This window comes from Taudactylus pleione, unplaced genomic scaffold (assembly GCF_031769625.1).
Source record: "Taudactylus pleione unplaced genomic scaffold, aTauple2 ptg000451l, whole genome shotgun sequence".
In the NCBI taxonomy this organism is placed as follows: Eukaryota; Metazoa; Chordata; class Amphibia; order Anura; family Myobatrachidae; genus Taudactylus; species Taudactylus pleione.
This window is the reverse complement of record NW_028284853.1, coordinates 3,702,530-3,715,176: the sequence shown is the minus strand read 5'-3', so window position 1 is coordinate 3,715,176 and position 12,647 is coordinate 3,702,530. Positions and strand designations below refer to the sequence as shown.

General features: G+C 47.5%; 1 protein-coding gene across 2 annotated transcripts in view; it reads left to right on the top strand.

Moving 5' to 3' along the window:
* LOC148505520 (rho GDP-dissociation inhibitor 2-like) overlaps positions 1-12,647 on the top strand; it is a 112,555-nt gene that overhangs the window by 84,673 nt on the left and 15,235 nt on the right. The gene's annotated exons all lie outside the window — the stretch shown is intronic.

Below are 12,647 nucleotides of genomic sequence, written 5' to 3'. Positions count from 1 at the left end.
TCTGGAAGGGTTATGTATAAGGTGCCATCTGGTGCCGGGTCCCTTAACGGACCCCTTTGGGCGGTTTTCTCTCAGACCCCGGCCTCCATTGCGGATCGCCTGGTGGCCCCCACTGTTGTAACTCACTTGGGGTTACCTCAACATGCCATCCTTCCCTCTCAGGGTATCCCGCAGTTCTTGCAGTCTCCCCCTGTGACACAGACTGACAGACTGTTGCTCCCTACCAGGTTTTTTCGCAGTACATGCATCCCCTCAGGTACCACAACAGTCTGTCATTTCCCTTACAGGGATTACCAAGACAGCCACCCCAGGTGGATGTCTTTTCTTAGCTACGGCCTTTCAGACCATGCTAGAGAAGGACAAACCTAAGAAGGCGTCTAAATGCACTGTGATGTCTTCCCAGTCTGCACTGCTGTCTGACACAGATGGATCATCAGACTGGGAAGAGATGGATGTTGTGTCTGACTCAATTTCCCTTCATCACAAGGTGGATGGAGCCTAAATCAAGTATTAACATCCCTGCTTCGGTGTGGTCAGGTCCATCTTGGTTATAGAGGCTGACGAACCTGCACCTAATTCAAAACACCCTCAGTTTAAGCAAGTTAGAGTGTCTTCGGCTGTTTTCCTCCTCTCTGACCAGGGGGTGGATCACATGGCGGAGGTCTGGCAATTGCCTGGTAAGAGGTATCACAAAAGCGTTTGACCTCATGTTACCCATTCCCTGAGGGTTATTGCAAGTAATAGGAATCACCTCCTGCTGTGGATTCTCATGTTACTTGCTTGATAAAAAGCGCTACTACACCTCCCTTCCCTGAAGGATTCTGTGGATAGGAAGGTGGATGCTTGCCTGCAATCAATGTACTCTCTTTCAAGGGCTGTTGCCTGTCCACCCATGGCTATTGCATGGGTGGCTAACGCTATAGAGAGCTGGGCTGATGCATTTGAAGACTTTTTTATTTTTTTTTCCCTCCCCTCAGAAGCTTCAAGGGATCAGATGTCTTTTGTTGCTCACATTCAAGAGGCAGTTTCCTATGTTGGAGAAGCAACCTTGGATGCCAGTCTCCTGACCTCCAGGGTTTTGGCCACGACTGTATCTATCCGCCATACCCTGTGGCTGCACTCATGGAATGCGGATGTGGATTCCAAGAATGGGCCTCAAAGGTTTACCCTATAAAGGGGAGATCTTGTTTGGCCCTGACCTTGACAGGATTGTAGCAACACTGGTCGCAAACGGCATTTCTGCCTTCAGCTACTTCCACTACAAGGCCTCGGACTACATCTGTTAAGTCCATTTGTCCTCAAGGAAAGCCTAAAGGCCAGTCCTTTCCTAGGCAGTCGGCCTCTACGAGGGCCGCCATACCCAGAACCAAGCAGACCTGGAACACCAGACGCCCTGCTTCTTATCATGAGGGTAAACCCTCAGCCTGACGGGACAGGCCTTCATCTGGGGGATCCCAGAGTAAGATGCCGACTTCTTCAGTTTGCACAGTGCTGCTGTCAATTCACCACGGATGCTTGGGTAAGAGAAGGGGTCTCTCACGGGTACGCCCTCTCATTTCTCAGACTGCCTCCCCACCTGTTTTTCTACCTAGGCCCTCCTTCAGACCCGAACAAGGCCTTACAAATCCAGAAAGCAATACAGTCCTTGCTGTCAGCAGGGGTAATTATGCCAGTCCCACTATCTCAGCGAGAGACTGGTTATCATTCTGGTTCAGAAGCTGAATGGGTCTCATCGGCCTATCCTCAAGCTTGTATCCTTGAACAAATTCCTAAAGGTGCCAAAGTTCGGGGGAAACCCTACTCCATCATCCAAGCTATGGAGCCTGGGGACTTAATGGTATCGCTGGATATTCAGGACACATACCTGCATGTACCTATAGCGTCCTCTCCTCAGCGTTCTATCCGGTTGCTATACCATAGCAACACTTCCATTTTTCAGGCTCTGCCCTTTAGACTGTCCACAGCTCCTCCGGGGTTTACCAGAATTATGGCTAACATGACAGCCCACCTGCACAGGGTATCTGACTGCTACCGTATCTGGACATCCTCCTGCTCTTAGCAGGATCCCCAGAGGTGCTTCAAAACCATTTACAGCTAACCATTGCTTTCCTTCACAAGCATGGATGGTTAATCTACTGGAAAATGTCCTCCCTGAATCCCTCATGGAGAATGCTTCATCTTGGAGCTCTGCAGGATTCTCAGTATCGGAGAATCTTTCTGACGTCAGACATGATTTCCACTCTTCAACTACGAGTGCGCAAATGTCTCCACAGTCGACGAGTGTCCATCCACTCAGTAATGCAGGTTCTGGAATCTATGGTGTCCACCTTCGACATGATGGAATATGTTCCGTTCCATTCCAGGCCTTTGCAAAAACTGATCCTCTCCAGGTGGAACGGGTTTCTTCATCAGATCAATGTTCAGACGATGATGCTCTCCGGAGGTACGTCTGTCTCTCTCTGGGTGGCTATAGCCATCTCATCTAACCAAGGGTCGCCCCTTTTGGATCTCAGACTGGGTAATCCTTACAACGGACGCCAGTCTCTGGGGCTGGCGCGCAGTAACTGGTCTGCACTCTTTTCAGGGCCGTTGGACATCAGTCGAATCAACCTTTTCAATCAACATATTGGAACTTCGAGCCATCTACAGGGCCCTCAAACTGGCCCAGCACATACTGTACTTCACGGAAAACCTGTACAGGTTCAGTCCGACAGTGGCTTACGTCAAGGAGGCACTCGCAGTTGGGCAGCAATGACAGAAGTGTCACACATTCTGACATGGGCCGTGGGTCACCTCTCTGCCATCTCTGCAGTGTTCATTCCGGGAGTTCTCAATTGGAAAGCTGACTTCCTCAGCTGTCATGACGTGCATCCCGGGGACTGGTCTCTTCACAAAAGAGGTGTTTCAAATCCCAGTGAGCAGATGGGGCCTCCCAGAGGTGGCCCTCATGGCCTCCTGACACAATCACAAACTGCCGGTGTACGGGTCCAGAACTAAGCAACCTTCGGAGACGCATTGTCGGTGAAGTGGACCTTCCAATTTGCATACCTGTGCCCTCCGGTCTCCCTTCTTCCTTGAGTTCTTCGGAAGTTCAAACAAGATGGAGGTACTGTCCTGCTGGTGGCTCCAGCTTGACCCAGACGTCACTGGTACTTAGATTCTTGTAGTCTCTCCATCGACACTCCGTTCCTGCTGCCTCAACGTCCGGACCGGTCCGTCCTTGCCTTTCCCCGGACCTTGATCATCTGGCTTTGACTGCGTCCCTACTAAGGTCCAAAGGATTCTCTGGCTCTGTCATTATCAGGATGCTTAGAGCGCGTCAGCCTGCTTCTGCTGGGATCTACCACAGAGTGTGGCATACATTATTTCTAATGGTATTATACCAGTAGCTACGATCCTCAAGTGTTTAGGATTTCCAGAGTCCTGGCATTCATTCAAGCTGGATTGGGTCTAGCCCTCCGCCTGGCCTTCCTGACAATGCAGGTCTCTGCACTGTTAGTATGGTGCCAATGTAGAATTGCTCCACTCCCGGGTATGCAGACCTTCCTTCAGGGTGTTCTCTGGATTCTACCTCCCTTTGTCCCTCCTTGGGGCTCCTTGGGATTTGGCAGTAGTTTTTCGGGGCCTCCATTTAAACCACTAGTTTCGGTAGACCTTCTGTGGTCTAGGGTGGTTTCTAAGCTCCATATTATTCAGGAATTTATTGTACCGGCCTTTCAGTCACCAGTCCTCTCGGCAGATTAGGCTTCATTGGCTGTGGTCCGTGCTCTAAGGATTTACGTGGACCGTACCAGTTGCTTCCGGAAATCTGACTTCTTATTTGTGCTCTATGGATTTCACATGGAAGGATGGCCTGCCAGTGATCAAACATTGACTAGATGGCTTCGTATGACTATCTCAGAGGCTTACACACAGGAAGGCCTTCCTGTTCCGGTTTCTGTTAATGCTCATTCTGCTCTGTCTGTGGGTGGCTCGCCGTGGCACCTCGGCTGTTCAGCCTTGCAAGGCAGCCACGTGGTCTTCCATCCAGACCTTTTTAAGGTTCTACACATTCGATACCTTTGCCTCTCGGGATGCTTCCTTTGTGCGCCGGATTCTACTCTCAGCGCAGGAGCGTCCCCACCCTTAAAAGGACTGCTTTGGGACATTCCCAAGGTCTCCCTGTGGTGCCTATGGACCTGAAGAAGAAAATGAGTTACCTTTTGTTAACTCTTTCTTCGAAGTCCATAGGGTCCACAGGGCACCCGCTCTGACGCACCTGGCTTCATATGGGCTATGTTACTGGTCACAGGTTTCCCGTCTCCTTCTCGGTGAGTGTGGTTCTTGAGTGTTCCAGTCTTCTCTCTCTCTGTCTCTCTCTCTCTCTCTCTCTCTCTCTCTCTGTGTCTCTCTCTCTCTCTCTTTTTTTTCCTTCTCTGGCCTTTGACTACTTACAAACTGAGTTGGCTCGGGGGTAGGGTTATAGGGAGAATGAACCCTGAGAGCTTTAACTGCCTGGTGCCCGGATTTGGTTCCCAACCTATAACCCAAGGTCTACCTGTGGGCCCTATGGACTTCTAAGAAAGTTAACAAAGGTAAGTTCCTATCATAACACTCATTTTTTGTGCCCTGTGCTAAAGAGAGAATTGACGCTCCCATTGCCTATATTTAAAAATAGGGACAGCGCGTGCGAAGGGGCATGACCGCACGAGTAACCACACAGTAGTGCAACCTTATTCAAATTACATCACAGGATAGTGTCCCTTATTCACGTTGCGTCACACAATAGTGTCCCTTATTCAAATTACACGACACGTAATGTCTCTTATTCACGTGCCGCCACACATTAGTACTCCTTTACCTTATACACTTTACACCTCACAGTAGTGCCCCTTATTCACGTTACTTCACACACTAGTGTCTGTTATTCACATCACACCACACTGTATTGCTCCTTATTCACATTACACCACACAGTAGTGCCCTTTATACACGTTACACCACACAGTAGTGCACCTTGTTCATATAATGCCCCTTACACATTATGCCACACATTAGTAATGCTCTTATATACATAATGCCACACAGTAATGCCACTTACACAGTACGCTACACATTATTACACCCCAACTCCCTGCACAGCACTCACCCGGCCAATAAAACTAGTCACCTCAGCCTGCCTGGACTCTGCAAATATTGAAGCCACCATGTTTGCGCTCCTCACTCTATGCTCTGCTCGGCACTGTGTGTCTCCCTGCAGACAGGCTCAGCCTGCTGGACTGTCAAAGCCCATGGAAAGAGGAGCTGCTGTGGTTGGGAATGTGCAGCAACCCTCCTCCAGTGGCCATTTTTGTCTCTGCCCGCTGTCCCTGCTGCTGCTGGCTGTACGAGGTGCTGCCCAATTGGAGCTGAGCCAAGAGTTCAGATTGCAGTAGGGCAGCCAGAGCAGAGGTGCCGTCCGCCTGTCCTGGTCCTGATGCTGCCCGCTGTCCAGCTGGCCCTAGGCTTGGAATGCATTTGCCTAGTTTGCCTGTGCCTAGGGCCAGCTCTGAAAAGAAGGCTTGTACAGGCTCTCACACTTGAAAGTAATGTATATACTATTGAATTGAAGACTAGTAAAAGGACCTATTTTTGATTACTGATATTCTCAATGTTACGTTTTTCCCTAAAATCTGTACACCTGGGTGTATGAAGACATCCCTGTACTTTGTATGATCTTTCAGGGAATAACAGCAGTGTAACTATTCTGTAGTCTTCTTTTACAGGTAATAGGTCAGTTCCTATCCGTTAGTTGTAGGTCATTCATTTAGTGATGATTGACAGCTGTGTTATTAAAGATTTTGCACAGCAGTCATTTTAATCTGATGAAAGTCGTCCCTAATTTCTTCTGTACTCCCTGATGAGACTTCTTCTTTGCACTCGCGTAATAAATAATAGATGAGCTCTCTCTTCAGCTGATAGTAAAGTGAAAGCTGTTTCAAGCTCCTCTTTCCTAAAGAAATCTCCTGATGCAGCATATATATATATATATATATATCTTTTATTGACCTGAAATTGCTTTATTTGTCTTCTGTATAGCCGTACATATATCGTCTTTCTGTAAGGACCCGGGAATACTATGTAAGCACTAGCAATAAACAACCTATATCGATGTACAGATGTCATTCTTTGGGATAATTACAACAATGCCCTTTACAGGAAGTATGTGGTTTTTCAGAGGTGTAAAACTAAAACCCATTAGTCCTGGTGTATCCTTGATAACACGCTCTTTACTAGATCCCACGTGTTTCACTGTATCCAGGCTAGTGATGGCCATCGAAGGCTGTTCCATTGATGGTCGATGGCTTAAACCATCGGCAGAAAATCGTTGTTGGATTAGCCATCGATGGTTGAGTACTGTCAAGACCTCTGGCATCAGACAGGCACCACCGATGTTTGTTCAACATTGGGCGCCGCCATTGCTAGTGTGGCATCAATGCCATGCCATCGATAGTAGAAAAAAAAAAAAACACTTACCATTCGTCATAGACCACTCCTAATCCACGCTGATGGTTGGGGTACAAGGTGTTATACAGGCTGGGGGTGTGACCTTGGGCCCAGGCTGCTGGCTGGGGTACAAGGCAATATCCGGGCTGGGGGTGCAAGGCAGGACCCAGGTTGCCGTATGGGGTGGGACCCAGGCCATAAATGAAGAAATACGAAGTACAAGAAAACAAGCTTTTAAAAGCACAGGCAATGTTTTTGTCTGAAGCTATAAAAAAAAATAGAAAATTGGACTGTTAAGGTTGCCCACAGCCTTTAATTGACCCCACTGGCAAAGATTTTCTGATGACAACATTCATAGTCTTGACCAATTGTGTCATTGAGGTTACTGATGACATCACATAGAACAAATAAAACATTACATGTTTAGTCTTTGACCTGTATGATTGCATCAGCACTAACAGATATGATCACACACTTTACTAGATCCCACACATGCAATATCATAAATCATTTCAGTATTACTGAGCACATATACATTTTACATGTTCATCGCAGCTGGCAGTGAGTGTTTGCCAGCTCTGTGGTAGAAAGAGCAGAGGGAATGGGCTACTGAGCAGTGGGGGAGAGGTGATACTGTCAGATTAATCGTCCTTCATCCTGATTTCCCAAACCGTTCCTCCGGATGCTTCAGGCATTGCTGTAATCACCAGCGATTGTTGCCCTGCCCCCGTGTGATGTCACATGGAGGGGGTTTGGTCTGCACCAGGCCTGCGAAAAATGTTTTATATATATTAAAATGGCCCTCGGCAGAAAAAAGTTTCCCCACCCCTGGTTTAGAAGATAAGGTCAAGGTTAATCACAACTTGGTTTAACCAGGGTGACAATGACCGCCAGAGCAGGCTCTAGGCATATGCAAATTAGGCAAATCCCTTGAGCACTTGGAATGCCTAGGGTTATGCTTTCCAAGCCTAGGGCCAGCTCAGCTTGACAGCGGGCAACGGTGGGACCAGGACAGGCAGAAGGCGCCTCTGCTCTTGATGTCCCACCGCGATCAGAGCTCTCAGCTCAGCTCCGGCGGTAGCTCATGCAGCTAGCGGGAGCAGAGATAGTGGGGGCAGCGGCCAGTAACAAAAGCGCCACTGGAATCGGGCTGCAGGGCATGCCGCAGCACTGACCCCCCCCCCCCCCCCACTGGTCCAGCAGCCCCCCCCCCCCCCCCACTGGTCCTTTTGTGGAGTCCAGCAGCCTCGGGCATCAAACTGGTTAGGACCATCTCTAATGACCCCATCTGCAGATAATGTGTGGTCACAGGGCCTGATTCTGTAAGGATCGTAATTGCAAAGCTGCACTCGGGCTATAGATATATGATGTATGCAGGCAGGCTATAGATATATGATGTATGCAGGCAGGCTATAGGTATATGATGTATGCAGGCAGGCTATAGGTATATGATGTATGCAGGCAGGCTATAGGTATATGATGTATGCAGGCAGGCTATAGGTATATGATGTATGCAGGCTATATAGGTATATGATGTATGCACTCAGGCTATAGAAATATGATGTATGCACTCAGGCTATAGAAATATGATGTATGCATTCAGGCTATAGATATATGATGTATGCAGGCAGGCTATAGGTATATGATGTATGCACTTGGGCAGCTTTGCAATTGCGATCCTTGCAGATATGGTAATGCGGCAAGGGGCATCACTCCTCCTGTGCATTACTTAACCGAACTGCGGCGTTCAATGCAGTATCGGTTAATTTGCATACCATCGTCCGGCTGCGGTGACGCATAGGGTCCCGCAGCCGGCTGCCGAAGTTTAGAGGAAAAGACCATGAAATCTCCGTCGCCCAACTGAGATCCTGAACTCTTCCCTCCCCCCCCCAACGGCACCGACACGCCTCCATTTCGGTGTAACTGAGGCTGTCGTCGCCTTCTCCCCGCCCCCAAATTGCAGCAGACTCAGTCGCTGACGGTCTGCTGCCAGTTTGCAAGCGTACTCTCAGACCCGTTCTGCCCATGCGCAGATTCCCAAACATAGGGTGCACTGCTGAATCAGGCCCACAGAATGTAGACCGTGTTGACTGCGCACAGTGACTTTACTGTATATTGGCATTTTACATATATATTTATCGGCCACTACCTGCATTTTGACATGTATAAACACCCTAATTAGTGTATATAATTCCGCACTGTCATACACCGCCTTTGATCTGTATTCATTTTAGATGGTGGTCTAACTTGCACTTTCACTAGACTGATGGCTTTTGCCGCAGTACAATTAACCCCATTCCCCTCCATTGGATCTTCCTGTGAAGTGTAAGTTACTCACTGCATTAATGGTGCATAAGGAATGCTGCCCCCGTATGATCTATGAAACGCGCGAGTGTGAACACTGGTAATGTGAGTGGTTTTATGAGCATCCTAATTAGAAGGGGGAAAACGCTGAACAGAATCCCACAGCAGATGCTTCTCCTTGATTGAATAGCGTCTGTCCGTAGAGATGAATGGGCCAGTTCTGGGGATACATCGGAGCGGATTTTCCTTGCGAGCGCCCAGTACTAAGGCAGCTCCCAGCGTGGGCTTGGAACTCTGGGTAATACGTTAGTTCATGCATGTGTGCAGTTTGGTGATAAAGCAGAATTGAATGTTTTTGATCACGAGTGTCCTTGGGCAGAACGTGTTCTGCATAATGAGCACGGTGTGTGGGGTCCTTCGAGACCATAACTCCTAACATGGTTTAATAGGATGTTAATTTCCATCTTGCTGCCTTTTTTAATTTAAAATTTTATTTAATTCTCTGTCATTTCTAATGCAGACTATACAGGGAAATACTGCCTCAATTATAAGACTGGATGTTTACAACTGTTGCCGGCATTTTATACTTGAATTAATGTTTATTATACCATTGTTTTATTTATTTAATTTTTTTTCAAGAAGCCCGACATTGGGCCCGATACAGCACGGATCACAATTGCGATCGCAGCTGCGTAATCGCACGCAATGCAGCTGCGAAAATATGCTAATGTCTGCCACCGGTCAGCCAGTACAGAGACGCCCACTGCTGCTATCTCACATCCGTAATACCTCGCAGTCCTGCGTATACATCGGAGCACATCGGCCCGTCACACACAATTACAGCAGCTCTGACCCGTTCCAGAAATTTCAAGTCTCGTCGCACGCAGTGAGTACTCAGGCTGCCTAGGCAATCACAGGGGCTAATTTATGCACGCCCATGCAACAGTGTTCAAACGGACAGGCACGCCAGCGTTTCTGCAACCACTCCCCCCGTCACCACCCCCCAAATGCTCACGGCCTGTCACTCACTCTGCGATGGATTCCTGTCTGCGTGCGTAATCGCAGTGGGATCGCGGCGTGCGCTCAATGCGGTCCATGCACAGTACGCAACAATCGGCCGATTGTAATTGCTATCCGTGCTGAATCCGACCCATTGTCCTTTCCCGGTACCTGTAAGGGATACAGAGCTGTAATTGCCCCCTAGTGGCTAAAATGCTATGCAATTGCTGTAGTAATACATGGGTAGATGTAGGCTTTGTTCTTAAGTTGACAGGTTGTATGCCTGCAAAAAACAAAAAAGGATTAGCTGGACAGTGGTTCATTCATTAGCTGCAGGTCTTATATTTATTTAAAAAAAAAAAAAGTTTAGGATCCCCCATCAGCACAGAGTATATCAGGAGACAAGTGATGTGTCAGCGAGGACAGGGCTGCATGTGACAGGGGCAGTGATATGATGTGAGGTCCTTCATACGTCGACTATACCAGTTCTCCCACATTAAGCCATGTGATAGCTGTCTGGCTGTGCCCTCACTAATGTGGTGATGTAATGGGATTATCACACACAAAATAAGGGTTTAGGTACAAATGGACTCTATCCCCTATCCGTAATATGCGCACAAGCCTAAGGTTTGCCTGCCGAATGCTGACCTCTTGGTAACGCCTTTATATGAAGGCAATATAAAGCTTAGAGTAGCGATGGGCTTAGATAGATAGATATATATATATATATATAATTATATTATAGGTGGGAAAGATCCCTGAAACCTCTTCCTGTACAGTAAATCGGTGACCGGCTGCACATGTTCTTCACTGACCTCTGTGTTAATGAAAAATCTATTTGTTTATTGAATCATTTTTCTCTAAGTTTCTTGGCCGCTGGGACCAGAGAAAAGGTCACGAAGAGATAGATGATAACACGGACTGCGGAGAGCTTAGACCCTCCCTGTGTTCCTCGCTCATCTCCTTCTAAATCAGAGTCCCGGTCCCCCAGGCCATGAGTGTAATTATCAGATTAAACGCTGCAGGGACACCGGCATTATAGGGAAAAGGCTGGTGTGTCATAGACGTTGGTGATTTACATTTATAAGGGATGCCTGAGAGCATGAAACCTCCCTTCTAGCTGCCCAGTTGTAGGGATCAGTCCTGGAGCATACGGAGTTTTGCAGAGCGTAGTAAGGAAGGCTGTGTAATCATGGGAAGAGATGAGACAGGGATTCAGCAGCACAGGCATAGTTATAAATAAGTATAGTCGATACTGTCTAAGCCAGTCTCAAGGGGAGCTGATGCGGGTGTATAAAATGTATTCCATAAGTTGGGCGTGTGTGTGTGTGTGTGTGTTTTGTGTACCTATAATTATATTTGTCAAGATCATTCTGCTGTAAGCCATATAAGCAATGGCGTACTGCTAGCTCAGAGGCTGTACAGTATATCATAGACGCCATGAAACATTGGACCCACCTGGTTAAATCGTGTTGGAGAATTGGATATCAAATTGTCGGGTGACATCGCCTGTTTTTTGCAGATTTGAAATGTGTTGTAGAAAAAAAAAATTAATAAATAACTAGTTTTGGCACGTAGATGTTACTGTGCATCCTGGTGTGCGGTATATTTAACAATGCTAGGATTTGCATTTTCACCTCCGGGGGGAGATGTATCAAACGAGAGAGAGAGAGGGAGCGAGAGAGATCGATCCGCTTCTGTTACTTTTCAAATACAGCCTGTAAAATGTCAGTGAGATTGGTTGGTACTTTTTATTGCGCGCCAAGGTTTGACACATCGCCCCCTGAGGGTGTGCTCTTCTGATTCCTGCCTATAAAGCAGCCAGGCTGACTCTGATTCCTGCGCACCATTACCATGACCACCACTGGTTCCTGTGCACTATAACCATGGTAACAGCTGGTTCCTGTACACAATTACTGTGACAACCGCTGGTTCCAGTGCAATATTACTGTGGTAACCGCTGGTTCCTGTGCACAATTACCATGACCACCGCTGGTTCCTGTGTACTATTACAGTGACCACCGCTGGTTCCTGTACACAATTACCATGACCACCGCTGGTTCCTGTGTACTATTACTGTGACCACCGCTGATTCCTGTGTACTATTACTGTGACCACCGCTGGTTCCTATGTACTATTACTGTGGCCACCGCTGGTTCCTGTGTACTAATACTGTGACCACCGCTGGTTCCTGTGTACTATAACCATGGTAACTGCTGGTTCCTGTACACAATTACTGTGACAACCGCTGATTCTTGTGCAATATTACTGTGGTAATCGCTGGTTCCTGTACACAATTACAATGACCACCGCTGGTTCCTGTGTACTATTACCGTGACCACCGCTGGTTCCTGTGCACTACTATCGTGTAACCGCTGGTTCCTGTGCACCATTCATTACCTGGCTAGTCAGTGGTTACTGTCTGAAAAATATTATATACAGTTCTCTGCTAATAGATCACTCCAGCAGAGTTCTATATAACTACCAGTTCTATATAAAAGTACAATTAAATGACCTCTTTGCTTTTACATGTGGGCAGATGTACTAAGTTCTGGAAAGTGATCAGTTGGAGAGAGAGAAACTACCAGCTCCTAACTGTCATTTTTCAAACACAACCCGTAACATGGCAGTTAGGAGCTGAGTGGTTGGTAGTTTATCGCTTTCCAATTTATCACTTTCCCAGAGCTTACGTGTCTCCATCACCACCTCATCCTACCCTACAGGCGGAATTTCTTTGTTTTCTCATCAGAGGTTTGTTCAAAGGGGGGAGATAATGAGGGGAAGGGAGGAGGCGGAGCCAGCAAAGACGGCCCACTGCTGCCAGTTGTATGTAAAACCCCCTTTCTTCCACAGAAATGTCTCTATATGGAGATGACATA